At 36.3% G+C, this 22,488-nt stretch overlaps 1 protein-coding gene across 4 annotated transcripts in view; it reads left to right on the top strand.

The window, feature by feature from the left end:
- sulf2b (sulfatase 2b) overlaps positions 1 to 22,488 on the top strand; it is a 226,799-nt gene that overhangs the window by 82,032 nt on the left and 122,279 nt on the right. For all 4 annotated transcript variants that reach the window (XM_055187941.2, XM_055187945.2, XM_055187946.2 and 1 more), the window contains exon 3: positions 10,883 to 10,943. The gene's annotated coding sequence lies outside the window, so the exon portion shown is untranslated. The remainder of the gene's footprint in view (positions 1 to 10,882; positions 10,944 to 22,488) is intronic.

Genomic DNA, 22,488 nt, shown 5'->3' with positions numbered 1-22,488 from the left:
AAATACCAAAAGTGCATGTACAAAGTCTTCATATGTGCTATTTTTCCATATTATAGCATACTTAATAAACTGAGATTCTGAAAAAGTATTTTTAAACTTGTACATGAAGTTAAAACTTGTAGTAGCTTAATAAAAGCAGTTTTATAGAGGGTATGCACGTGACGTCACCTTCTGCGAAAGTGCCTGCGGTTACACCCACTGAGTGGCAAAAGACAGAGCGGCAGCATTTGAGTACAGTGTGAAATCAGCGGAAACACAGTGAAAACGCGTCTAAATGGGAAAAAGCTGTTGTGCGATAGGCTGTACTAACAGATTAACAAGAATTCGGAGCTATCGTTTTACAGACTGCCAAAAAACACCAAAAGGAGAAGTAAATTGATCGTTCATGCTAACGTCCACAGACCACAGGTGGGTTGACAAGTTGCTAGGGTCACTATCAAGTTTTACTTTCTACTTAAAAGTATTTTGTCAAGTATTTGTATTTTATCCATGTTTTTCTTTGGAAAACATACATTCCAGTTTTTGTTTTACATGTAATATTTACATACTTTTACTCAAGTAAAAGTACATAATTTTAATGTGATTAGGTATTAAATAAATTTTAATTTGCAATATTAAAGAACACACAGTATGATTCTATGCTTAAGAATGAAGTGAAGTAAATTTTTTCCTAATACATACATCCTAATAAAGCACAGATGCTTGGAAAATGTAACTAATGTAACTAAGTATTGTCCACCTCTGCTATCAAGTCCAACTAAATTCAATTTAAGCTGATAATAGTCAGTTATACTGGCATTTTCACCGCAGTTGCTATGAAATCCAGCCATTTTGTTTGCCACTCAACAGGGCGAGTTCTGGCGTTCTGGCTTGGAAAAGTGACGTCAATGCAAACCCTCTATTTTACATGAAGTGGGTCACCTCATGGAGGCAGCCATGTTGAGATCACATGATGATTAAGATAATAGATATAACAAGATTGTGCACTGCTATTACTATGAATATGGGACAATGCAACCCTCTGGTGACAGAAGATCCGCCTTAAGGGGCGTGTACACCAAATAGTTTAAACGCCTACTGTAGGTGCCTGCCAGCTTTTTTTCAGCTGAGTGCTTTGGTTGCTGTGTTACTTCTGCTTTGTTTATTTGTCATTAAACTATACGCCGGTTGGTTGTTGTGATATTTGTTCCACACCTCCTCCGCTCTGATTGGACGGCAGAGTGGGAAGTGACAGTAGGCTTGTTCGAGGTTCATGCGGTGCTGCCAAGACCGATCGACGGCTGATTTGAAGCAAAGCATGCCGGTTAGTACTTTTGTCCGACTTGAGCTGGCCATGTGACTGTGAAATATGGTTTTAAAGTACTGCAAGAGCATTTCAAGAGTAGCCGCCTACCTCAGCCGGCGCAGCCTCTCAAACACAGCTCTTCGTAATTAGTCGCCTCATTGATGACAACGATCACATGCGTTTCAAGTTTAATCCAACTAAACATTATAAATTCATGTTTTTATAACAGGTAAAACACATTAATATGCATAAATATGTTGTGTAATAAAATAAAAATGTAAATGCCAAACTCTATTGGTATTTTAATAATGTAGGCTTGTTTCCCGTTATTTTCGGGCATACAGTATAAGCAGAAATAAAAAATTCAATATAAAATGTTTCTGGATGCAACTTTTTATTACAATTTTTCACCATCTAATTCACTTTATTTGCGATGAAAAAAAGAAACACTCCGCACATGTCACTATGGCAAGCAGCAGGTCTCCGTCTTCAACTCCTCCCTTGACTGCAAGCGGCAAACCTCGTTGATTGGTCTGCGCAGTAGGGCTGTGTATCGCCAACAATTTCCCGATTCGATACGCATCCCGATACAAGGGCCCCGATACGATGCGCATCACGATACAAGACTATTTTGAATTATTATTTTTTTTCTGAATTAAGTAACATTATTACTATTATTGTTTAATGTACATTGAATAAGCAGTGTTGTAACAGTTGTCTTTTTTGCCATTCATTTATTAGCTTTTGGTGTACCTCATAGAAATTCTTAAAATCTCAGAGTTAATACTTAACTTATGTTTTTTTAAAAACAGTTTTACAAAGAAAAAGTGTCCTACTCTAGGCATTATATTTGTCTCTTATTTCATTATTCTATTATATCTATGAATATATGTGTAAACATGCAGTCAGACTTTTTTATAGAAATCAGATTATTAATGTGACAGCTTTGAAGTAGCTTTGTATCTCTTCTCTAGATGTACACTTTTCACATGCAAATCTTTGTCGTGTTTCTTCTCAAATGCGTTAGTACTGTTTTATAAGAGAGCGACCAATAAGTATAGGCTAAGATATCTGCGCTTTCATACTGAACTCATTGATTTTAAATACGCGTGAAAGAGAGAGAGAGAGAGAGAGAGAGAGAGAGAGAACGCGGCTTGCAGGCACGTGCGCCAGCGAGACAGACACGTAAAGTGAAAGTACACCCCGCTACCTTTAACTCTACGTACGCCGCGGGACACATACGTCCTTTCCATATAGATCACGCATCAGCAGCGATTGGTCACATTACTTTAAAAAGTGCATCCGAATCGATACGGAAGATGCTGTATCGATGCGCGCATCGTCAGGCGTCCATGACGATGTATCGTCGTATCGATATTTTGAACACAGCACTACTGCGCAGTGCCACATGAACTCAAACAAGCCTATTGATGAGCTGAGCATTTTACCCAAAGTTGGAAAATTTTCAACTCTCGACGCTAAGCCGAGTGTATGCATGGACAAACCCCCCAGCTGCTGGCGTTTTTGAAAAGTGCGACGCTTCCATTGGAAACACCTTGGTGTGCACGCCTAAAGAGGACTAAAAAGGACTTTAGTCTTACATAAATCAAATAACTGCCCAGAGGCATTGCAAACATGTGCCGGGTGGCACGACTTTCTTAGAGGGACGTCAATGATGATCAGAATGCTACTGTACTGTTTTTGGACAATTTTGCTCACGGCATAAATTAATCATGGCCGAATAAAAATAATAATACAAAAAGTCATAGAAAACTGAATTTTTGCAAGTTCACCTTGTATCTCAAAACACACATCAAATGCTTTGGTTATCCCTTTTGATAAAGAAATTCCTGTGATACAATGAATATTTTGTTTCTAGCCAATACTTCCATTTGATTGATTTATTAATTTTACACTCCGTGTATGTTTTGATAATCATTCTGAATGTGATCTCTAACAAAATTCCTTCACAAAAATGCAATTATTTCAGGTCTTTTCTCAAAATTTTGTATTTTTGAAGAAAAATACTCATATTTAAAGGAACAGTATGTAGGATTGTGGCTAAAACTTGTGGCTAAAACTGGTACTGCAATCTCACAACTTCTTTATTTATTTATTTCAAACCTGCATTCAAAATTTTTTCACAAAACAACATACCAGGCAACATAACCAACATATTATAAAAGTACATGGTTTGAAAAGGAAGTGGACGAAGCAAACACTTATATAATTCCAACCCCCCTCACATTCAACACAAAATCCAATACAAAACAATATCCAACAACTGGTGGCCAATACACAACATGACTAGGGATGGGTACCAAAACCCGGTATTAAACTGTCCCCGGGGCTAAATTATGAAAGACCGTAGTATCAGTAAGATCTTACGCTATCGGTTCTGCTTTCGGTCCTGGAGAAAAAAATAAAAATAAATGTACTATGTATTGTTGCTTAATAATGTTTTCGTGCACATTTTATCTGACCAAACATTTTTAATTTGCGATAATATAAAGATGTTTGTCGGTGAGATCTGCGAGATCTCTCATACGCGCCGCGGAGGCTGTCTGTCACACACACAACAACGAGCGCGGCGCACGCACACGCATAACAGCACGAAAACTCCCGCTTACAGTTTTTTTCGATTGCTAAACGACAGTGGGCACAACTGGAGCTACATGTGCAAAACTCTAACTACAGTCTGCAATACCAAAAGTCACCTGAGCACAACTCTTAAAACATGACTCAAAACAGCTCCGTGCAGCCAAACACTAAACACAACCCTCAATGAGATAACACACACTGTCACTCACAACACACTGAGAGGAAAAACACTATCATCAAATACCAATACACAAAATACTAACTTTATATCTTTACAGTTTTAACAATTTCAGTGATGTCACACCATGTTTTCTTTAAAGAATGATTTATTTATTGATTTATCACATTATTTTTTTAGAACATCATAATTTTTTAAGGTAAATGAAAATTAGCAGTTTGCTTCAGTTGTCTGTAGTAATTTACGGAATTACAGTAATGAGAAAAAAAGGTAGAAACTTAAAGTACATTAAAGGTAATATTATATATAAATGAAATATATATATGAAATTGGAATTTATATTTATATGAAATTGCAATCAGCAGTGTTTGAAAGGCACAAGGCTGAAATCTTTTCTGTTTTGAATGTGTGGTTCACAGTTTTGACAGCAGTGTGTTAGCATTTGAACAAAGTGCTGTAAATTCACAGTGTTGTGCAGGTTGTGGTTAAAGTCATGGGATAAGTGTGTAAAGTTTTGAATATTGTGTTTAAACAATGAAAAACGAACTAGAGTTTGGTCCACATGAACTACTGCTGTGCAGACTGTAGTTAGAGTTTTGCACATGTGACTCCAGTTGTGCCCACTGGCGTTTAGCAATCGAAAAAAACTGTAATACAAAGAGTGACAATGGCGGATAGAGCAAAACGTTCAGAAGTGTGGTTATACTTCACTAGAGTTGATGGAGACAACAAGCAATCTGAATCTGTCAAAGCATCTTTCAAAAGTGCATTACATGCAGACAGAAACTGTGTCCCAATTCAAGGGCTGTGACCCTCTAAGCATGCAACCTTAAAAGGAGAGTACTCGGTCTTTCAAGGTGGCAGCCTCAGAAGTCCGCGAAGAGAACTGAAATGAGACGAACTAACCCTCGGAGGACCCATCATTTGCGTCGCCTGCTGCACGCGCCCACCGCGCCTGTCAAGCATGTATGCTAAAGTTAAAGGTGCAGTGTGTAATTTTTTAGAAGGATCTCTTGAAAGAAATGCAAAATAATATACAAAACTATATTATCAGTGGTGTATAAAGACCTTTTAAAATGAACAGTTATGTTTTTATAACCTTAGAATGAGACGTTTTATCTACATACACAGAGGGTCCCCTCACATGGAAGTCGCCATTTTGTGCCGCCATTTTTCTACAGAAGCCCTTAACAGACAAACTTTTTTACTAAGTTGTCTCCGATGATGAAATGTTTGTCCGGTGCCGGCTACTGTAGCTTCTCTTAGCGTTTCAAAAGCGAGGTTTGGGCAGTGGACTGAGCCATTGGTTGCAATTCACAACCTCACCACTAGATGCCACTAAAATTTACACACTGCACCTTTAATATCCCTAATGCTACATTTGCAATTATATAATGCATTATATATATATTTTAATCTTTTTATTTTAGTCTGTTTAATTTTTTCCTTATGTCTCTACTAATATTTAACTGTAAAGCTGCTTTACAAGGCAAAATTGTAAAAAGCGCTATAGAAATAAACTTGAATGTCAGGGTGTGTTAACATCCTTTTTTAGGAAGTCGCTGAAAGACATAAAAATTTAGACAGATAGAGAGACCAATTTTGCACGTTGTCGCCTGCTGAATTGAGGGTGTTATGATGGAGTCTGTTTCACACGTTGTATTTGTTCTGTCTTTCTGGGCCGAGATGCTCTCAGCTTGTGCATTATGCATGCGGATGGACCTTGTTAGACACAGAACGTGGCGGTAAATGATTCAGTGAGTTCATACGAGATCAGCAAGCGGATAGTCACCGCATGCACATTTCTATACGTAGAGCTTTCTCATGGGTGCTGCTCTCTACTGCTGTAAACATTTCCTTTGACGTTGATACCACTCCATTCGTCGCCGGTAATGGACAGGAAAGTGGACGCTGACCTAAGATCAGCATTTCGGAGTAGTGTATAAGGCTCTTATATGCCACATAAATGGATGAAAAGTGATTTTAGAGCTTTAGGGATGATTTGCCCTCTATGTATCAGATAACTTCGTATGGCTGGATGATCACATAAAGATGTTTGAATGGCTGTCTGGGGACTGTTGTATAAAATATTGTTTTAATACAGCCAACAATAGGATAGCATTGTGTGTGTGTGTGTGTGTGTGTGTTTTAGTCTCAATAGTGTGTTGGGCAGCAGATGGCTTGACACGTGCCTGTTACTTGCAAATCAGCACAGATGTTCAACACACAATTAGCTCCAACAATAAACCTCAAAATACATCGACTACAATGCAATTACAGGAAGTCAGACGAGGCAGCTGTATAATGTGTGTCATAATCAAACATCCGAATCTGTCTGATTGCACCGTTTGCGCTTTTGGGGATGTGAGGGTTATTCATGTTTCATAGTTTAATTAGCTTTTGTTGCCGAGGCAAGCATCACTAGTAGTATTGCTCGGACTTATTGGTTAGGGAGCTGAGCAAACCCCTGAACTTTTGTATTAAACTTTGGCACACCCTGGTGTTTTCATGCTCCAGATGTGAATGAAACATCAGATTGCCTAGCTTACTGAGCAGAGGTGTGCTAGTTTATATTTAAAGACTTGGGGTGGGCTCTTTTGACTGTACATCCAAACAAAGCACCTGGTATCTACCTAGAACACCTTAGCAACCACTCTGAAAAGCCGTCATATACCAAAAAATATTTTTTTTGGTGAAACATTTACTTTTTTGTCCCAAATTGTTAACGATTAATATAGGCTGCTAACGCATATTTTGCATCTGGAAGTAGACTCTGTCTGACTAATCTCGCGCTATTGAATGCAAACATCCGGTGTGAGATACCTGCGAGTTGTTCTACACGCGACGCAATGCGGTGTCTACGCATATAGCCACATTGTGCAGTAATAAAACTATCAGAAATTGATTATTTATTTCCAGTAGCACAGCTGTATTAACACTTTGGTGACCTGAATAAATATAGTCACAATTAGCAGTACAGGTATGTGCACAGAACGCTGTTACTGTACCCAGTTAACATGACAATATGGCTCCAAAAGTATTCAGATAAATACACTTTAAGTTGATTCACAAGGACACAGAAAATATTTCATTAGCAAAGTACTGTAAGCATATTGTAAGTGTAAATATTCATAAACTCAACACTTACCAGGATTTTTGAGGAGTTTCTGAGGTGTTTGTCCTCCTGCAAGAAGTGCAGTGCCAGTTTCCTCTGCTGCTGATTAAAAACTTACACCAGCCTTTTTTTAAGTTGTTTGCCAGTATTTTTGTGATTTTCACAAAAGTTTCACAAAATGCCTTTCAGGAAAAATTTATTTTAAAAATATATAAACATACAAATATATATATTAAATGAAAGAACAGACTCTCTGCTTTCAAACAAACAATAAACAAACAAACAAACAAACAAAACGGGGAAAAAATTGCTTTATCATATCTTTATTTTTTTTCTCTGTTTATAAACTCTTAAATATGGGTATTTTTCTTCAAAAATACAAATTTCTTAGCAAAAAGCTGAAATAGTTGTGAATATTGGGAATTTTGTTAGAGAACGAACGATTATCAAAACATACATGGTGTGTAAAATTGATAAATAATGTTTTGCTTCAGTTTTTTTATAAATTCGCAGTATTACAGATTACCATAAAAACTCATCAGGAACACGTTTTTTCATGCAAATGTTTTCTCTTAATTGGCGGGGAATTAGGAATTATTTTTTGCCTACATTTACTCAAATAACAAATAATACAATGAAAAAAAAGTTTCACCAAATATATTTAATAAATAATAGTTGAAGTTAGGCGTGAAATGTACTCAGTTGATGTTAAATACAAATAATATTTATTTAAAATAAGTAAGAATTATAGTTATTTTCTTTTTTATTTGTGCAGCTCTTAATAATCTTTTAATCTTACTTAATTTTTTAAGCTGATGTTAAATACATAAAATATGAATTAAATGAATTAAAATGTACAAGAAATATTACGGATATCCATTAGAAATAATCTGTTTTATTTGATGTATACACCTAAATAATATATGTACATTTTACACAAAAATATCTGTTCAATTTTTTGTCATTTATTTTGGTTTGTCCAACTTAAAAAATCAACTAAGTGACATTAAGAGATTGATTAAGTTAGTTTATTAATTTATTTTAGTGATTTTCCAAAGCCACTGAATTTTTTTTACAGTGCACTACTATATTGTAAAATATGTAATTTGCGAGTGGGCATTGAGGTGCACCCATATTTCACCAAGGTCCACTCAGTTTAAAATTTCTGGCCTCGCCACTGCTTCATAAGTGTGCATTAAAAAAAATGCACACATTTGTCAACTGATCAGAATAAAGCACTCAACAGCCCAGTAGTATACACAACTAGCTGAATGCCACTGTATGGATGTATTTCTGAAATAATCAAGTAGATGTGAAATTTAGAGATCTTTAGGTTTTTTTTTGTAAAACAGTGAAGGCTTAGGGAGAGCGAGAGAGAGAGAGAGAGAGAGAGAGAGAGAGAGCAAGAAAGTCAGCCAATTATACATCGAGTTCAATACCTACTTCTGCAACATAAAGATGTTATGTCTCTCCATATTCTGTCACCATGAAAACTGCATGAAACAGATGAACTGGAGTTGTGTGCGTGTGTGCATGCATGCATGTGTGTGTATTAACTAGCCACTGTGACAGCAGGTTGTGTATGCATGCATGTCTTTGTGTGACTTTGCGTACCAGTATGTGCGTGCATGTGTCCTTGTCATTCCTCTGTGTCCTGTTTGATTTATTCTCATTGGAGCAGCTTTGATGGCTCCCTTCTGATCTATTTTGTTGAAAAGTAAAAGAAATTGCACCATTGCTTTATACTTGAGTTAAAGAGAGAAAAAAATGAGACGCAAGGGAAACTCTACATATGAGCATGCACATATTTCAGGGCTGGCTTTAATGCTATTGTTCAAACTCATTTACCAATATATCATTTTTTATGCATTCGTTTTGGTCTGCAGGTCGGTTAACAATCACATGACTAGACTCTTGTGTGTTTGTGTCTGTATGATATGTTATCCATAAAAATTAGACTGATTACAGATTGTGGTAGTTTAGTTTGTAGTTGGCTTGACCCCTGTCTAACTTTCCAAATATCAGTTACTATTATGACATGTAAGTAATTAACAGGTCTCGTACATCCGCATTAAAATGCAGCAGTGAATCCCCTAAATGTTCGTTTCATGTCAGTATGGAACAAACACTCCCCCGAAAATGTGATGATTGACACAGAAATAACCATAGCAACGTTCTGCTGTCTCGCGTGCTTATCACTCACAGCTTTGACCAAAATAATAACAGCATTGTGTTTTGCTAAAAACCTCCATCTTAGAGTTGTGTATTTTACGCTTTTGTGAGGCTGTTTCACAGCGTGGAGCGCGCGGTCTTGCAGTGTTGCCAGGTCCTCGTCTTTTTTGTATGTAAATACCGTTTTGGCGCTTAACCGTTTATGGCTTTTGGCTCATGAAGCAATCAAGTTTTTGGTGTTAATAAAGTGTGAGGGTGCCGGGCCCAATATTTTGATCTTTGAGGTAAAGCATTTAGATTTATTTCGGTTTATTATTGGATTTGTCTTGTTTGCTGTTTTTTAGTGCAAGATCTGGCAACACAGGTCAGCAAACGCTTGTGCCTCTGTCATTTTCTGAACCGCGCATTTAAAGCATTTATTTTTTCAGAAGTGGTTCAGTTCGGTTATGTACACACTGTGCAGAGTTTTTGTAATTCGGTTGTCACTACCTGCATTGTGCGGGAGTTAATTCGGTAGAATGCGGTTGTGAGTCCCGTAAATTACCGAACTGTGTGTGTACAGAACAGGATTAAGCATTAAAAGGTGAAGTGACAACCAAATAAATGTGCATTGTGTATGTGACCACAGAAATCCTGAGAAAAATTCATGAAAATTGCACGTGATGAAATTCAGGCAACCTCATGATAATTCTTTATAAGGTGGCTAATTCATACAAACTCATTTGTACAATCTGCTTTCACTACCACTCACGTTGGGTTTATTGGTGGGGTTAAAGGGTGGATTTTTCCTAATAATTATAACAAATTTTTGAAACAGTTTTTTTTTAAAGTTTTTTGTGATTTTCCCCAAAGTTTCACAAAATGCCTTCCAGGAAAATTTTATTCTAAAAATATATAAACATACAAATATTTCAAATGAAAGAACAGATCCTTTGCTTTCAAACAAACAATAAACAAACAAATAAAATTAGGTAAAAAAAATTTCATTCTATCTTTATTTTTTCTCTGTTTATTAACTCTTAAATATGTGTATTTTTCTTCAAAAACAATTAAACAAAAAGCTAAAATAATTGCATTTTTGTGAAGGAATTTTGTTAGAGATCACATTCACAACGATAATCAAAACATACACAGAGTGTAAAATTAATAAATCCTTTTTTTTGCTTCAGTTTTCATATAAATTAGGTAAGAATGGATAATCGCGGTATTACCGATTACCATAAAAACTCAGCAGGAACAAATCTTTGTCAGGCAAATGTTTTCTCTTAATTGACGAGATAACTTGTCAACGGCGGGGAATGAGTTAATAACGTATGAATTCAAACAAAATCATCACACTGTAAAATAGTTGTTTTCCTGTGAGACCAGGTTGTAAATTCATGTTTTTTAGGGGCGTGGTCCATTTCATAAGGGTGTGGCTTTTCCTAGCAACGAGGGCCAATCAGATCTCTCATTTAAAGTTTTGAATGCAAATACAGATCTGAAACATCTAGAAACATTTTTTAATTTTGTATATTTTATTTCTTCCTAGTGTGTGCGGTTTGTGCATCTCCAACGATTGTCTGGAGAAGAAATCATCTCATCTCGGTCAGGTAATGAAACACTCTTCTACACCGACTTCTGCTCATTCCATCTCTGTGCAACTCTTTCATCTTCACTTCTAAACACTGTCAGTCAAAACCAGGTTTTCACCGTCAAACAGACCCTCACATGTATATTTCTAACCACACACGCTCTGCTGTCTAGTACAAGGTCTCTAATGACTAATAAGTCAGTTGCGGGCGCCTGTGGGCTTCTTCTCTTGCTTGCCCATGACCCTTGTTGTGTCTTCAGACTGTTGCTTGGATACTCGGGCTGTAGAGGTGGCTCTGACCGACAGGGTAATGAAATGGCCAGTGCTAATGGCTATCAGGAGAATAGATTTAAAGCCTCTGGAGCTCGATCTAATGATTGTAAACAACTTTCTCACAAACAGGAAAAACGTTTTCAAAACCTTTTGAAACAAGCAGAAATAAGGTCATACGGTGAGTCTGTCTCTGCAATTGGATTTTGTTCATCTTGGCAGTGAGCAGAAGTGCAGTAGGTCAGAAAGAGCTGTGTGTATTTAGTATTCGCTGGTTTTAAGAGTGAAATTAAATAATGGAATGGATGGTTGGAAGAAATGGGTACGTTTTTAATTTAAAGGGTAAAAATGTACAAGTTTTGTTGGACATGACAATTGTTCCCATCTGGCCAAGCTAAAATAAAGATCTTTTGGGATTTGAAGTGGGATAGGTAAATATGAAAGTAACACTAGCTGTGTTTCCATTAGCCTTCAAATTGCACAAATTGAAATAGAGAATTTAAAATGCGGCCAATGGAAACACAGCTATTTCACATAAACTCCCGCAAATATACCGTTATAAATATAAGTTTTTCAGGCAATTTGAAAAAAGGAATATATTGCATATATTGCATATATAAGATGATTATTCTTTAAATATGGCATGGTATGTTTGGTTGGAGGTCAAGACAGAAGAGGTGTGTTTGACTTAATGTGGTGTCACAAGAACCGTCAAGCGCATGATAACAAAATACAGCGAGAGCGATTCGGGAGTCAACAGCTCTGTATGCTTTCGAGATGCTCTTGTTATATTAATAGTTATACATTGCGAGTTAAATAGCAACCCCGTCTGGCGGCGTGATGTGCGGCCGCATCCCGCTGGTCAAACTGTGCAGCCTCTTTGCTTAACATAAAAGTGCTCAACCTGTTCGGCAGGTCCAACCATGTTTAGGATTTTTAAAAATATAGGGGGATTGTGGGTTTGGGGTCGCATGGGTTTGGGGTTAGAACGACTTTCTGTAATATAAAATGACATCCTAACCCAAACCCAACTCTAACCGTAATGTCAGGGCAATAATTGTTTAAAAATCCGGAAAAAATAGTATAAACCAATAGTTAAAGTGACATCTTATCCCAAACCCCAAATCTACTCCCCAAATCTTACCCCAAACCCACGCGAAAATGGTTTAAAAATAGGAAAAACAATTGAGTAACCAATTCGTGAAACCGACACGCAAAAAAAGTCTGTGGTATGGACACGGAAAAATGTGGAGATCCGTGACAATGACACGGATAAATGAACAAAATATTCTGTGACTATACCACGGAACCTTGTGAGATCAGGTTAGTTTAAATAGCAAATGCATTTGCGCCCACTTTTGCGCCCAAGGGCGTTCTGGTCTGAAAACGAGGTGTGTTCAGTCGCATTGTTGGCGCGTTGCTATTTTGAGGCACTAAAATAGACAACGCCATTGACCAACAAAAACCTGGTCTAAAGTCTAAAGTCAATGACGCAATATGTTTTTTGGTACTTAAAGAGCGCATTAGAAGTATGCGCCTATAAACGGGATGACAACGTGGGTTTGCTTATCACATAGTACATGAATGCTCAGCAGCACAAAAACGTTTTTAAATATGAAAGATTAAAGGATTGAATGTAAACAAAGAGCTGCTTCACCTGTAGCCTGGTAAGCAAATAAATGCTTTGCTTTAACAAATGCGTCTGTTTTTAATGCATTTGGTGCTACCTGACGGATTTATTGTATATGATGACGCTGTACCTGTAAATATGGTGAGATGAGAAACATTTTTAAGTAATGCTTAAAAAAACTTGTGACGCTGTCCAAGTGCTGAAACATGCAGAGAGCCGTTTGTAAATTCTTTATCTCCTGTTTGTTACAAATAAAGTATTTTTACAGTACAAACCTTTTCTTACATACTTGTAAAATTTTTTTGATGATATTGGATAGCCATACATTTAAAGCAACTAAAAGCCTGCTTTTTTACTTCCATGACTAAAAGAAAACGATTTTTAAAGTTTTTAATAAAAAAATACAAGTGAAAAAAAAACAACACAATTATTTAACATTAATCTTAAACTGGGGATCTTCTTCTTTTCAGTTTACAAAGTCCGTCATCTAAATAGGGATTAGACATAGTGCCAGCGCAACAGGCTTTTAAAGGGGATGAGACTCTCATTGGTTTACTGCACGTTACGCCCAAAATGCTCCCATTACGACAGGACCAACCCTTTTCAACATGCGCTCGGCGCACAAACCATTTTTCCCGTCGTTAAATTAGCAAAAGTGGATTCGGACACTCCCATTTAGACGTTGCGCTGTGCCCTTTAGACAATGCGCTTAGATCGTTAAAATAGGGCCCCAAATGTTAAAGCATGTCAAAACCAAAATGGTCGAACCCCAGGGGGTTCATGAAAACGCAAAAATTTCACAATAGTTTTTTTTTTGTCAACATTTAGAAAAGAACACTTATATTTAATGAAAACACATGTGTCATAGTAGGGAAGAGCCAGGGCGAAAATTACGTGGGACGAAAGTAACAAAGTGATTTTTTCTGAGCCCATTTGCATTCTAAACTATGAAAGCATCTTAAGCACACAACCCTTGACAGAACTGACAAATATTTGAGTCTGATACCGCTCCATTGAGCTATAATTATGAGGCGTGTCTCAACCGAAAAATGCCTCTGCACTCAATTGGATAGACCTACGACCAATCAGAGCAACGGAGTGTGTGACGTATGTTGAAATGACGTCTTTGCAGCCTGACTGAACTGATAGTTATTTCGCTACAATGACACTAACATTGTGATTATACTAAGTCTGAGTTAGCGAATGTACATCAACACCTACTATGTTTACAACATTTCGTTTATACCACAACATGAAGTATTTACTAAGTCATAGAGTAAGACTATCTCTTACCATTTGTACGTTAGATGAACTTCATCCACGACGATACCCATTACGTTTGCTTGAATTATTGGAGCCTAGCATGTCCCTCCATTTATTCAGCAACCATGATTCCGGGCTTCCGAAAAGAAGCTGGCAACGACCGCTAATTATATCCATCTCGTCGTGCACGCCGAGTTGCATCGGCGTGATAACGTTACCCATTTCAGTTGCGACCAACTTTTGCCGAATCCCGTGGGAAGGACAGCAAAAACATCAACAAATGCCCTGCTTGCGTTTCTCTGTTCCTCTTTTAAAATCAATGCTCTGTCGATATCTTTTAGAACAGACTCCATGTCAGAATCCACACATCTGAACTCTACAGCGCAGCCATTCAACACACGCGCTCTTTGGTGACGTGGTTCATTACGTTACTGTTGATTATCTGTCCATCATCGTATAAAGCCTGCCCTGACAATTTGATTGGTTCGAACAGCATTTGGTCTAGCATAGTAGCTCCTCAACGGAAAAACGCCAGACCGATCTTCCCGTTTTCAAACTCTTGTGGGCGGGGCTAAGATCGGCTGGCACCCAGGCTACAAGAAAGCTGTTTTCAACCATGATAAGTCAATTCCTAAAGCGGGCATTTTTTTCTTATAACGTGTTGTGTTTCTCGTTTCATGTGTTAAAGGACTGATCAAACTACAGGTTATTTAGTGCTCTAATACATCCTGAAGTTTAATTTCTGAGAGTTTTTCAAAATAAAAGTAAATCGGGTTTAAATGTCAGCAGTTCCTGTCGGGACGAAAGTAAAATTTGTTACTTTTGTCCCGCTGCTAATACGGTTGCAATATGTTGAATATTTATATTTTTCTAATTTAATTAAATTTTCATAGTGTTACTGTTGAAATTTAAAATAAAATAAAAATGTTATTTCATTATTTTTTGCAAAGATAAACGTCAAAATATGTTTGCAGTTACATATTATCAAGGTCATAGTCATGTATATTTACTAAAAACAAGTGTAACACATAAATCTATCTTGTTCTGTAAAGTAACAATGCGCTACCAATGTTCAAAGTGAAATTATACTGAAGTCATTTTACATTTGTTTTACTGGTAGTGATAGACATGTGGGTTATTGGCCACAGCAAAAATATATCTCACTTTCACCCCTGCTCTCCCCTACATACAACTAATTAAGGAAAACAGTAGAGTTATAAATACTATATAAACCATTATAAATACTAATACTATCACACAATCTAACACACATTTTATGAATTTTAAAAACAATATTTTTAATAATATTTATAATAAAATAATAATATTTGCTGTATTTTTATAGTGTTGTTACAAGTAAGGACATACCCAAAGGGGGGTTTTGTCATGTATGCACTTCAAACACTTGTTCTTGTTTTTAAATTCACTTCACATCACTTCATTTTAGTCTTTCTACTATTAAACACTTTCAAAAGCTGGAGATTTTGTTGCTGGAGTGCAGTGAATGAAATGATAGAATGTGAAAAGTGATTAAGCCTGATTTTTCTCACTTTCTGTCTCTCTTTCTCTCTCTCTGTCTTTCACACATACACTTACACATCTGAGCTAAATGACTGTGAGAAATTTAAACGCTTTCGCCTTACCAAAGTTTATCTGCGAATCACTGTGATTGGAAAAGTGAGAAGGACACAAAATACAAATTTCCTTTTAATCCAGATGTGTAAACATTACGTAGGTTGGTTTATCTGGTGTGCCATGTATAAGGGCAGGGCCATATTGACCAAATTCATATCTCAGTAGTTTGTGGGATGCAAATATCTCTGTATTTTCCAGTAAGTGAAATACCTGTTTACATACAAGTCAAAGCCTAATGTGAAATATCACAATAACCTTTCTTAAAACAGTGTATGAGATATATAAAATTCAGACAGGGGTTTCTTCCCTGCTTGAAAATATACTGTACATCTGCACAACATGTGAGCTGGTTGGAAAGCTTACACCTGACCTCTATGCTTGTACATTTATGGCAGAGCTTCTGTTCATATATCGATATATTACCAAAAATTGTTGATTTTGTCACGTGACCTTCTATATCTTAAACCGCATGGCAGCCCAATGTGTAATTCTGGCACAGTTACTCTAGAGAAGATCAACACAGATGTGGGCTTGTGTATATAGCTGTCTGAACCCTAACTACCATAATTACATGTATGTGGTACAGTTGTGGTTCAATTATAAAGCAACCATTGTAAATGGATGGGAAAATACAGGCTATTTGTTGTAATTTCAGCTTTTAAGATAACCTTTTTTTTAATGGCCAGACAAATCTGCACCTGTGTTTTGTTTTGAAATCATTAGTTAGTAATTATACTAAAATAAGATAACCTTTGCCTTTCATTTTGTTCCTTATATGCAGATCCTTAAAATACTGTACCAAGCCCCTAAGGTGACATTGGAGTAAAAAAAATTGAAAGTTTAGTTACATGTGCTCATGTGAAACTTTCATGTGCTCACGCGAAACCTTCATGTGCAGATTTTTAGTTGAAACTTTCTTTCGCGATAGTTTCATGTGTGTGCGCGCGATAGTTTTACGTGCGCACGCGAAAATAAACGTGATAGTTTCTTGTGCGCACGCAATAGTTTCACGTGCGCATGCGAAACTAAACTTTATTTAATTTTTTCTCCATGTCCCCTTAGGGGCTCCGTATTAAATTCTGTTTTTGTAAAGATTTGTAAATATATCAGATTATCGTCAAAATCATATCCTTGCATTTTAGGTCAATCTATGAGATATTTTGATTACACTGTAAAAAGTGAAAGTTGGATTAACTTAAAATATAAATAAATAAAAAAATAATTCAATTGGTAAATTTCAGTCAAAAATTTATATGGAAAAAGCTCAAACAAATTTGGTATTACCAGTTGGAGTAATTTTATTTTATGAATTAATCCAACTTTCAATTTTACAGTGTAGTCAAAATATAAAAGTTTTTTCACCTTAAATGACCTCTGTGTATGAAATGTGCTATACAAATAAACTTGCCTTGCCTTGCCTTGCCTTGCCTTAAAATGTTCACTTAAAGTGAGAAATGTTAAGTTAATAAAACTTAAATATTTTAAGTGTTACCATTTGAAGTAATTTGTCTAAGTAGATCCAACATTCCCTTTTTACAGTGTATAAAGTTTGTTTGTTTTTTATGGAATTTAATGTAAATGTACTAAATGTAGTCTATACAAATAAAAATGTACTCGATTTGCTTCCTTATTATAAACTTTCAAGATTCATTCATGTTCTCTGAAAAAATAATTTTATATTTAATTTGGTTCTGAAGCAAATTAATTTTGTTTTAATTTATTTAATTTTTAGGCCTATACTACTAAAATGTTTATTATAAAAAAATAAGACGCTAAGAAAATGTTATTTCTACGGTTTGTGTTGATAATCTTGACAGATTGTTTTGTTTTAAAAGACAAACCATCTATTCATTACTATCATAACTCCCTACTTTTCTTGTTCATCTGTGGGGACTGAAGCCTAAAGCATATAGAGATAAAAAGAGAGGAGGTTTAACTAAAAAAGGAAGCAATCACTTCATCCATTTGCTCCTAATCAACCTCCCCTTCTGTCTTATTAAACATCAGACCATCTGTTAATATTGAATCTTTATTAAAACCACACAGCCCCAAACCTTAATTCACTGTGAATAATCTGAATAATCCAACATGTTCCTTTTTTCAAATACATAAAATTGCACAGCACGCTGTACTCTGTGTTCTCGGATACGATAATCGGATCTCTGCGGGGTTATATAAATTTCATAATCTCTTTCATAGTTTATGAACGCTGGTAGGAGGTCTGCCGGATGCCCCATGGGCTCTTTTCAAACACAGGTTATGAAAATCCAAAATCAACTGGAGGTTTTATAAAGAATAAAGAGAAAACATACATTTGCAAATTAAATCAGTCTGGATAGTACTCGTGCTTTGTGTAGAGAGCTGCGTTGGTCTGGTTTTACTGGAAAATAGCTAAACTAAAGCAACTTTTAATCTGCAACCTATTACCTCAGAGGCTCCAGATCCTTTACAAAATTTAGAGCAAACTTCGCTGGACCTGTACTTTTAAATGTGTTTTGAGAACACAATGTCCGAATCTGACACATTCTTAAGCGAACAGTAATTTGTATATTAACAAAAAAGGTACAAAAGCTGGATGCCCATTAAAAAAGTCCTAATAGAGATAACAATATGTACCTGTGCTAATATGCACTTTTTAGGTACCACTTTCTTTTTGAAAGGGTACAGTACCACCTCAGTGACAGCTTTTGTACCTTTTTTCTGCAACATAACAGCCATCAGAACATATTCGATTTTTGAAGCTAAATTTAAAGCAAGATGTTGGCAGAAAAAAACTATATGAAACAGGAAAAGAAAAAAATGACAAGAAGTAGACTCGGACCGTGTGGCACACCTCGGCTAAAACATCCATCAAAGGAGTTAAGATTGTCCTGTAGTTATTTCTGTCTTTGTTTCTTTAAAAAGTGTGTTTGCTGGATTATGAAAAGTGACCTTCCTTCGAAACCGCAGAGAGATGGAAACAATAGCCTGACTTTTTTTTAATGGTCTAGTGAGAATAAGATTTCTCTTTAGAAGTCACTTGCTTTCTGACCTTGTTCTTGAATGAAAGTGCCAAAAAGTCTTTATTTTAGTCAAATTACAAGAGGTTCAAACTTTTTAAACAGTGTTAGGGTTGGCTGATTGTGAAGGTTAAATTATTCTTTTGTTCAAAATATGTTTTAATAAAAAGATGTAAATCTTCACTTGGTAATTGGTTCACTTGGCTTTAAACTTAACCTGACTTTAATTAGCTGAGCTTTGTTTGAACAGAGATTTACAGAAGAGCCACATAAGTCCTTTAATAAAATACGTTTTTTTTAGAAACGCTCTTTTTATTATCAGATCTGTCTTTTTTCTAATCTTTTGATCTTTATTCATCTGTTCTTCTGATGCCTGTGAAAATGTACTTGGATTTTTTTTAAAGACAAACCTGTTGATCTTTCTCCATTACTGCTGATAAAAGACGAAAGAGTGCTAAAATTATTCTTAGAAAATGAGTTAAAAAATTACGAAAACAACTGATATTATTATTTAAGTTTTGCTGGTAAGTATATGGTATCAGGTGACTTGGATTAATATACCTACATTAAAAAGGTAAATTGGTGCTTCAAACTTATTATCCAATTTCCCAGCATGCACTGGGGCATAAATAACAAAAAGTTCCAAAAGCTTAGTTAAGTCATGAAACTGGATGCTTAGGCTTATGAAAATGTTGGCATGTTTCCAGCTAGTTGTGTCATTTATGGAAAAATTCAACTGTTTGGATAAAATTAACCTACACTCTCAGTAAAAAAGGTGGTACAAAAGTTGTCACTAGGGCAGTACCTTTTCAAAATGTACACTTTTCTACCTACAAGGTGTATACTGGTACCTCTAAGTCAGTTCTTAAACTTTTTCGCTATGCGCCCCCTTGTTCACAGTGCATACCTTCACGGCCCCCCATAGAAAATGTATGACATAAAAAATCGTATTGAAAATGTTAATGAAACAAAACATATCAATTATACAAAGTGTTGCTGTTGGTAAGTAGCCTTATTTTTCTGAGGTTTAATTACACCAAATTTATAATAAATATGTATTTTATAAAATGCCATAAAACTGGGGCTCTCTGGTACCATTTTGCGGCCCCCAGTTTGAGAAACACTGCTCTAAGTTACACATAGAGACAGAGCGCAGTTATGCAAATTTGAAAACCACGCCCACCGGGGGGGAATTCAATCCAACCGTCTCCATTGACATTGTATTGGGAGAAGCCGCCTCCTTGTCATTTCCGGCCCATCACAAAACACTGAATAATGCCCAAAAGCTGCCCCGGGACAACATGCACAGCCAACAAGCCAAAGAACCCAGAAATAAGTTTTTATAAGCTGTCGAGCCGTAAAACCCAGCCTTTAAGGAGAATAAAGTGGATCGCCGACTGCGTTTCCCCCTATTGGACGCAGTTCTACTAATAGTATTACTATGAAAAGTTGCCTGTGTCCATTTTTGTGTCTTTAAGCGCTCGTTTTTTGGGGTCGACAGCTTATAAAAACTTATTTACAGATTAAACTTAAAAACAGAATAATACCTAAAAGCTGGTGTGACAAGGTGTACATCTAACACGCCAAAAAATAAATAAGTGATTTTTTGTAGGCTGTCGACTTCAAGGGACGAGCGTTTGGACACGGAAGTGGAGGCAGGCAACTTTTCATAGTGCTCCTGTTGGTGGGGCTGCGTCCGGTGGGGGGAGGCGTGGTCGGCGATCCACTTTGTTCTCCTTGGAGACTGGGTTTTACGGCTCGACAGCTTATAAAAACTTATTTCTGTGTTCTTTGGCTTGTTAGCTGTACATATTGTCACACAGCAGCTTTTAGGCATTATTCAGTTTTTTGTTATAAGCCAGAAATGACAAGGAGGCGGCCTTTTGCAATACAAAGTCAATGGAGACTGTTGGATTGCTTTCCCCCCCGGTGGGCGTGGTTTTCAGGTTGTGACGCGCTGCGCTCTGTCTCTATTGGTACCTTAGAGGTACATGCTGGTACCTCAAAGGGACATATCTGTACCTAAATGGTACATATTAGGACCTTTTTAAAATGTACTGTCCCAGTGACAACTTTTGTACTTTTTTCTGTGTAGAAATTTAAGGTTAAAACTGTTGGGTAAAAATTAATCTAGTTTCAAAATAACCCAAAGTCTCTAGAGTGTAACAATCACTAAACTCCATTTATTTATACTGTGAGTGAACTATACCTTTATGAATTTAACTCTGAAAGCCTTATAAACTGTTGCTTTCATTTTGACAAACATCTCACTTTTACAGTGAAGAAAGATGCAGAGAGCGAGAGAGTCAATGAGAGTGATATTGATTTTGTCACCTAGTTCATTCTGAATGATTTGTCAATGTGAGACAGTAAGCTTTGTCAATAAAAGGCCACACACTGTTTCAAAAATGCCACCATGGTGATATTTTAGATAAATGCCATGAATCTGTCCCTTTACAAATGATTGTGAATCATCAGCTAAGTAATATTTCTTCACTTTTGTGTTCAGTGTTGGGCTGTACTAACACAGATATAAAGCTGTTCATTTAACATTTTTTTATCTTGTTTTTTAGTAATTAAGCTATTTTGTTAGATAAGTAGGAAGGTGTTATCAAACGATACTATGTTTAGTAAGAAAAGTCGATTTCTGTTATATGTGTGATTTCCAACTGGTATATGGATCATGAAAAATGATGAATAAATGATAAATAAATTTGTATATATATTTATTTTAGAAAATGTACAAAATATCTTTACGAAACATGTTTTTTACTTTAAAGTGCCCATATTATGACTGCTTTTCCACAAGTTAAATAGGTGTATGAGTTCCATAAAACATGTTTCAAAAGTTGTTTGCTCAGATTGTGCCGTTTTGAGTCATTACATATTTATGAGCTGCTGCTCCTTTGATCACGCCCCACTACTAACGTCATGTGCGCGTGCATAGTGATATCGTGAGCAGTACAGACCATACTGTGTTATTATTTTTATATATTATTAAGTGTGCTTGCAAAAGCACACTTATTGTTCTTCTTAAGTTTTATTATTCTTATTATTATTCCCGGGTAGATTTTTTGTGTCAGCTCTAGCGACCAGACCGTTTGACGCAGAGACACCGTTCAAACTTTAAAATGTTCGGGCAGTACCGGTGTAAGTTGCTTGAGAGGATGAAGTCACAGATCCATGTCGTTCGGCCGCCATATTGGAGAGAACACAAAACCTTAAAAAAGTTTCACAGGTCACAAATTTTGTCCAAACTTTATGAAATTCCACGTACGCGATCCTTGGACCGAGCCTCACAAAAGTTACTAGAAGGATTTTTGATTTTCGGAAGCGTTTGCGCGCCACAGCCCAAACTAAATGTGCGTCAACGCCGCCAAAACAGGAAGTAGTTCAAATCTCAATATGTCTGTAACATTTACTAACCAAAATTTTTATATGAACTCTTTACTCCAATGTGAAGATGCCCAAGATAAAAAAACATTGCAGTAACATGTCTATATTATGTTATTTTCACTTTAAAATGTCCAATTAAAACCTGTGTAAAAATAAAAAATGTCATTAGCCTTTACCAGTAGAGGGCAGCCTTTACGTTCAAACGTGTTTTTTAGACAGAATGTAAAGATAGCGGCAGCCATCTTTAGAAGCTAAGCTAACAGGCTATTGCTCCGTGGAAAAGTTTGAATAACAATGGCGGGATGTAGTTTTAATGTTAAAATGGCAAAATGGAATTTAAAAGAGCTTTTGAGAGAATCGGTGTTCCTTTA

This window comes from Misgurnus anguillicaudatus, chromosome 13, assembly GCF_027580225.2.
Source record: "Misgurnus anguillicaudatus chromosome 13, ASM2758022v2, whole genome shotgun sequence".
NCBI classification, from domain to species: Eukaryota; Metazoa; Chordata; class Actinopteri; order Cypriniformes; family Cobitidae; genus Misgurnus; species Misgurnus anguillicaudatus.
Note: the sequence above shows the minus strand (reverse complement) of the source record. Positions and strands in the feature narration are given on the sequence as shown.